We start from the raw sequence: 5498 nt of genomic DNA on the forward strand, positions 1-5498 counted from the left end.
GCCAGTGGGGTAGCAACTGGAGTTGTAACCATAGCCTGAGAACTCTGTGGGGCACGCTGTGGCTGAGAAGTCTGTGAAGGTGCACCCCTCCTCAGTCTGGGGCAATCCCTCACCATATGGTGTGTATCACCACACTCAAAATAAGCTCTGGGAGGACGTGGAGGATGTGACTAGCTCGGGCTAGGTCTGCTGGACTGACCACTGAAAGCACCTCACGCTGGAGGCGCACTAGATACTAGAGGTGCATAATAAGGCTCTTGAGGCCTAGGAGGAGCTGGAATACCACTGGCTACTGGGAGAGCTGAATGAACAGGGTGACTCGTATAACCCCTACCATGATGAACTGTAGCTGGATCACAGGCACCAGAATAATGGCCCAGCTCTCGAGACCTCTTGGCCTTCCTCTCCTCTCTATCCCAAGGATGCATACCCTCTATCCTCCTAGCAATGCTCACCATCTGTTGATAAGAAATATCCATCTCCAACTCATGAGCCATGCTTGACCTGATGTTGGGAATAAGCCCCTTAATAAACTGGCGAACCCTCTCGCGAACAGTAGAATCCAAGGCTGGGGCATGTCTTGCCAAGCTAGTGTAACAGACAGTATACTCCGAGACAACCATTGCACCCGGGCACAAATGCTCAAACTCTGCGCGCCATGCATCCCTAAGGCTATGAGGAACATACTCTCTCAGGAACATATCTGAAAACTAAGTCCAAGTCAGGGAAGCTGCCTCATCTGGACTGTCTAACACATAGGTAGGCAACCACTCATAGGCGGCTCCTCGAAGCTGGAAGGTAGTGAAGGAAACACCGCTCGATCCTGATATACTCACGGTATAGAGAATATGGTGGCACTCATCTAGAAATCCCAGAGCATCATCTGATGCTAGACCACTGAATACAGGAGGCTTGTACTTCTTGAACTCTCAAGCCTCAGCTGCTCATCCTCGAAAGCCGCTGCCCTATCCTCGGGTTAATCTGGGATTGTAAGCTATACCGTAATAATCTTTGGGACCTGATCAACATGCACTCGCTACTCAACAGTGCGGACGGTGGGAGTCTATGCTCCTTCCCCTGCCTGAAATGTGGCTGCGGCAAAGGGAAGCAACCCTGCTTGAGCTAAAGTGGTGTACATGCTCATGAACTATGCAAGAGTCTCCTGGAGAGCTGGAGTAGTAGTAGAAGTAGGCGTATCAGGTGCCTAAATTCCAGATGGAACTGTTGGTGGCACCTCATGCAGTTGCTCTGGCTGCACCATGTGCGCGTCCTCGGCCTCTGCCTCGGCCCCAACCTCTGATGGCTCCAGTAGGGGGCACGGTGCCTAATCATCTTTGGTAGCACGTATCCTTACCATCTGTGAGAGAGTAGAAGACAGAAATTTAGAATTGTGATGTCAAACTCTCGCACGACAAGGAAATTAAATGAAGTGGAATTTTCCTAATAGTTACATAGCCTCTCATAGATAAGTATAGATGTCTTCTTACTGATCCGTGAGACTCTAATAAATCGGCTTGTGATTCATGACTCCAATGAACCTAGAGCTCTCATACAAACTTGTCACGACCCCACTTTGCCCTCCGTGAACTATCGTGACGGCACCTAGTCTCTACGACTAGGTAAACCTAACAAATTGCGGAAACAAAAATAACAGAATAAAACTAACCGTAAACTAAAGAAATAACATAATGAAGTGTTTAAGATGCCACTCGACATATACAATACAAACTCTAAAAACTGAAACAACATTTCCCAACAACCGAAATCTCATGAAATCACAAGTTTTTGAATGTCTACAAGCATCTAACTCCAGATTGTCTAAACAAAAGAAAATACAGAAGGGCTAATACTTTAAGAGAGAATAGAAAGGGACTCCTCGATCTGCGGATGTGGCAGATATACCTCAAAGTCTCTGGAAAATCGCCTCGCCTCAAAGGTGGTAGGGTGAGTCGAAGTACCTGGATCTGCATATGAAAAACATGTGCAGAAAGGGCATGAGTACACCACAACGGTACTTAGTAAGTGCCAAGCCTAACCTCGGTCGGGTAGTAATGAGGAAGGTCAGGGCCCTACTGAGGTTAAATGAATTACAAAGTATATCAGTGTAGAATAAGATAGTATAATTAAGTGCAACCATAAGAAGTAATACAGGATGGAAAGAATAACAATAACTACAACCGAGACAAAGTAATCACAGAAAGGAATACAACTCAACACAGAAATAACAATCGGGGATCTCCTAGGATACCGTTCTGTAGTCCTAAATATAAATATCCAGTGGATGTCCCAGGATACCGTCCCGTAGTCCAACTCATAATGCGTAGGGATCTCCCGGAATACCGATCCGTAGTCCCAAATGTAAATACTCAGTACTGGGGGAATCTACTGGGTGCAGTCCCGTAGTTCCAATATAAAAGTGCAGGGGGATCTCCCGGAATACCAATCTGTAGTCCTAAAGTAAACATGCAGGGGGACTTCCCGGGATACCGTCCCGTAGTCCCAAAGTAAACATACAACAGCAACACGAAGAACACTCAATTCAATTCAAATTCCATACCAAGGTAAAACCGGTATTTCTAACCTAGCATGCTGCACGAAATCCAAATAAGGCAGTCTGATCAAATAAAGTAATTAAGTCAATTAGGCATACTTCCCTAAGCTAACAGTAAGCTTAAATTGCAAGTAGTATAGGCAGGAAAAGATGCCCAATTATAGTTAATTAATGAAAATAGGATTTTCAATAATTAACACAAGTACGCACTCGTCACCTCATGTACAAGGCATCTCAAATATCAACAATACTAAATCCTAAGGGAGTTTTCCCCACACAAGATTAGGCAAGCCACTTACCTCGAACCGGCTCAAAAATCAACCCGAAACCACGCTCTTGCCACGAGTACTCGACTCCAAATGGCCCAAATCTATCAATTCAATTTCATAATGTAAATATAACTTGAAGTAACTGATTTTACTAATTAATTCTAATATAATACGCGAAGTTAAAAAAATTACCAAAATGCCCCTCGGGCCAACGTCTCGGAATCGGGTACAATTTACAAATTCAGAACCTTCATACTCTCACGAGTTCATTTATACCAAAATAATTCCAATCTGACATCAAAATCTAGATCAAAACCCCCAAAATTAGGGTTAAGAACTTTCCTCCATTTTTCCTCAATTTTTATCCCAAATCCGAAATTAAATGACAAAAATAAGATTAGATTATAGGAATACAACTTGAAAGGGATAAGGAATCGTTACCCACTGATTTCCTCTTAAAATTCCTCCCAAAATCCCCCTCTCCCGAGCTTCAAATCGATTTTCTAACTTTTGATTTCAAACCCTCGAAATTTCTTGTTTTCTACCCAGTAAATCCGCTTTTTCGGCCAAGGGATCTCACCTGCAGTTCCGCTTCTGCGGAAACTCAACCGCACCTGTGATAATTCAGTAATTTCCCATTTCCACACCTACAACCACTTTACCGCATCTGCGGTCACGCAGGTGCGTGGACACTTCCGCACCTGCGGCTTCTAGCCTTTCTTCATTTGGTCGCATCTGTGGTCTCCCAGCTGCTTCTGCGGCTCCGCACCTGCGGTCCCCAATCCGCAGTGCAGTTATGACAGCAATCCAGCAGTTTCTGCTGCACACTTTAACTCTCAACTTCCCATCAATCATCCCGAATCATCCCGAGGCCCCCGGTACCTCAACCAAAAGCACGAACAAGTCATATACCAATATCCAAACTTATACAAATATTCAAAATACCACAAACAACATCGAATCAACCAATTAATATCGGATTCAAGCCTAAGAACTGCAAAAACTCTCAAATTATGATTTCAATCAAAAAGTCTATCAACCCTCGTCTGAATGACCTGAAATTTTGCACACACGTCACATTCAACACTACGGAGCTACTCTAACTTCCGGAATCCTATTCCGACCCTTAGATCAAAATCTCACTATCGAACCGAAACTTTCAAAAATTCAACTTTCGTCATTTCAAGCCTAAATAAACTACGGACCTCCAAAATACAATTCAAACACGCCCCTAAGATCGAAATCACTCAATGGAGCTAACAGAACCAATGGAATTCTATTCCGGGGCCGTCTTCACACTGCTCCGACTACAGTTCAAATTCTAAAACTTAAACTCTCATTTAGGGATCTTTTTGGACTTGCATGCATGTTTGGTTTGGAGTCCCAAGGGCTCGGGTGAGTTTTGGATAGGCCACAGAGTGTTTTGAGACTTAAAAGAAATAGCTGTTGTGTTGCAGATTTTCAAACTTCGCATTTGTGAAGCCTGGCTCGCAAATGCAAGCATAGCATTTGCAAAGATCCATTGCAATTGCGATCAGAGGGCAGGGATGGGGACCTTCACATTTACGAAGTTCAATGTCGCAATTGTAACTCCAGCAGTCACTGCATTTGCTAACAATAGTTTGCATTTGCGAAGTTTGCAGCCCAGGCCAAGCTTCGCATTTGCGATGCTTTGGTCGAATTTCCGAGTTCGCATTTGCGAACCTGTTATCGCAAATGCGATAACTGTGACTGTGTAAATTATAACTTAGACGGGATTTCAACTCATTCTTTCAAATTTTCAAACCCTAAGCTCCCATAGGTGATTTTCCAAAGAAAAGTTCTTCCCCAAATCATAGCTAAGTGATTTCTAATTCATCTTTTTACATAATTTCACTTCAATATCTAGGGTTTTTCATGGGAAATTGGGTGTTTTTTGTGAAATTAGGATGTTTAAATTTTGGGGATTTGGACCTCAATTTGAGGTCGGATTTCAAAACTAATTGCATATTTGAGTTTGTGGGTGAATGGGTAATCGGGTTTTGGTTCGAACTTTGAGTTTTGACCAAGCGAGCCCGGGGTCGATTTTTGACTTTTTGCAGGAAAACATTAGGAAATCTATATTCATGCATTCGAATTGGTTTATAGAGCATTTATTGATGTTATTAAGTAAATTATGACTAGATACAAGCGGATTGGAAGTGGAACCGAGAGGTAAAACGGTAATTGAGGTTTGATTTTATCCTTGGAATTGAGGTAAGTGTTTGGTCTAACGTTAGCTTAAGGGAATAGGAGTTGTGGTCTTATTTACTACGTGTTAGTGTTGAGTACGATGTATAGGTGTGGTGACGAGTATCTATACGTTGGTGTCAAGCATACCCATGAGTCTTATACCATGATTGTTGTGACTCTATTGTGTACGGTCCATGCCTAAATTGATGACTATCAATATTGAACATGACTTATGATAATTTCGTGGTAATTGACCATTGTTGAGTATTGGCTCAAGTTGAGATTTATTTGTGAAGTAACTGTTGACACGAGATTTGTTATAGCTGATTCCCTTGAGGGGATAGTATTGTTTATACTGTTGATTCCCTTTCCGGGATGTATTGTTTCTATTTTTTGGGTAAGGGCGAGTGTAAAACATGAAGGGTGATGCCGTGCATGATATTGTGAGTGAGTGTTAATGCTCGAAG

This window comes from Nicotiana tabacum, chromosome 8, assembly GCF_000715075.1.
Source record: "Nicotiana tabacum cultivar K326 chromosome 8, ASM71507v2, whole genome shotgun sequence".
Lineage (NCBI taxonomy): Eukaryota > Viridiplantae > Streptophyta > Magnoliopsida > Solanales > Solanaceae > Nicotiana > Nicotiana tabacum.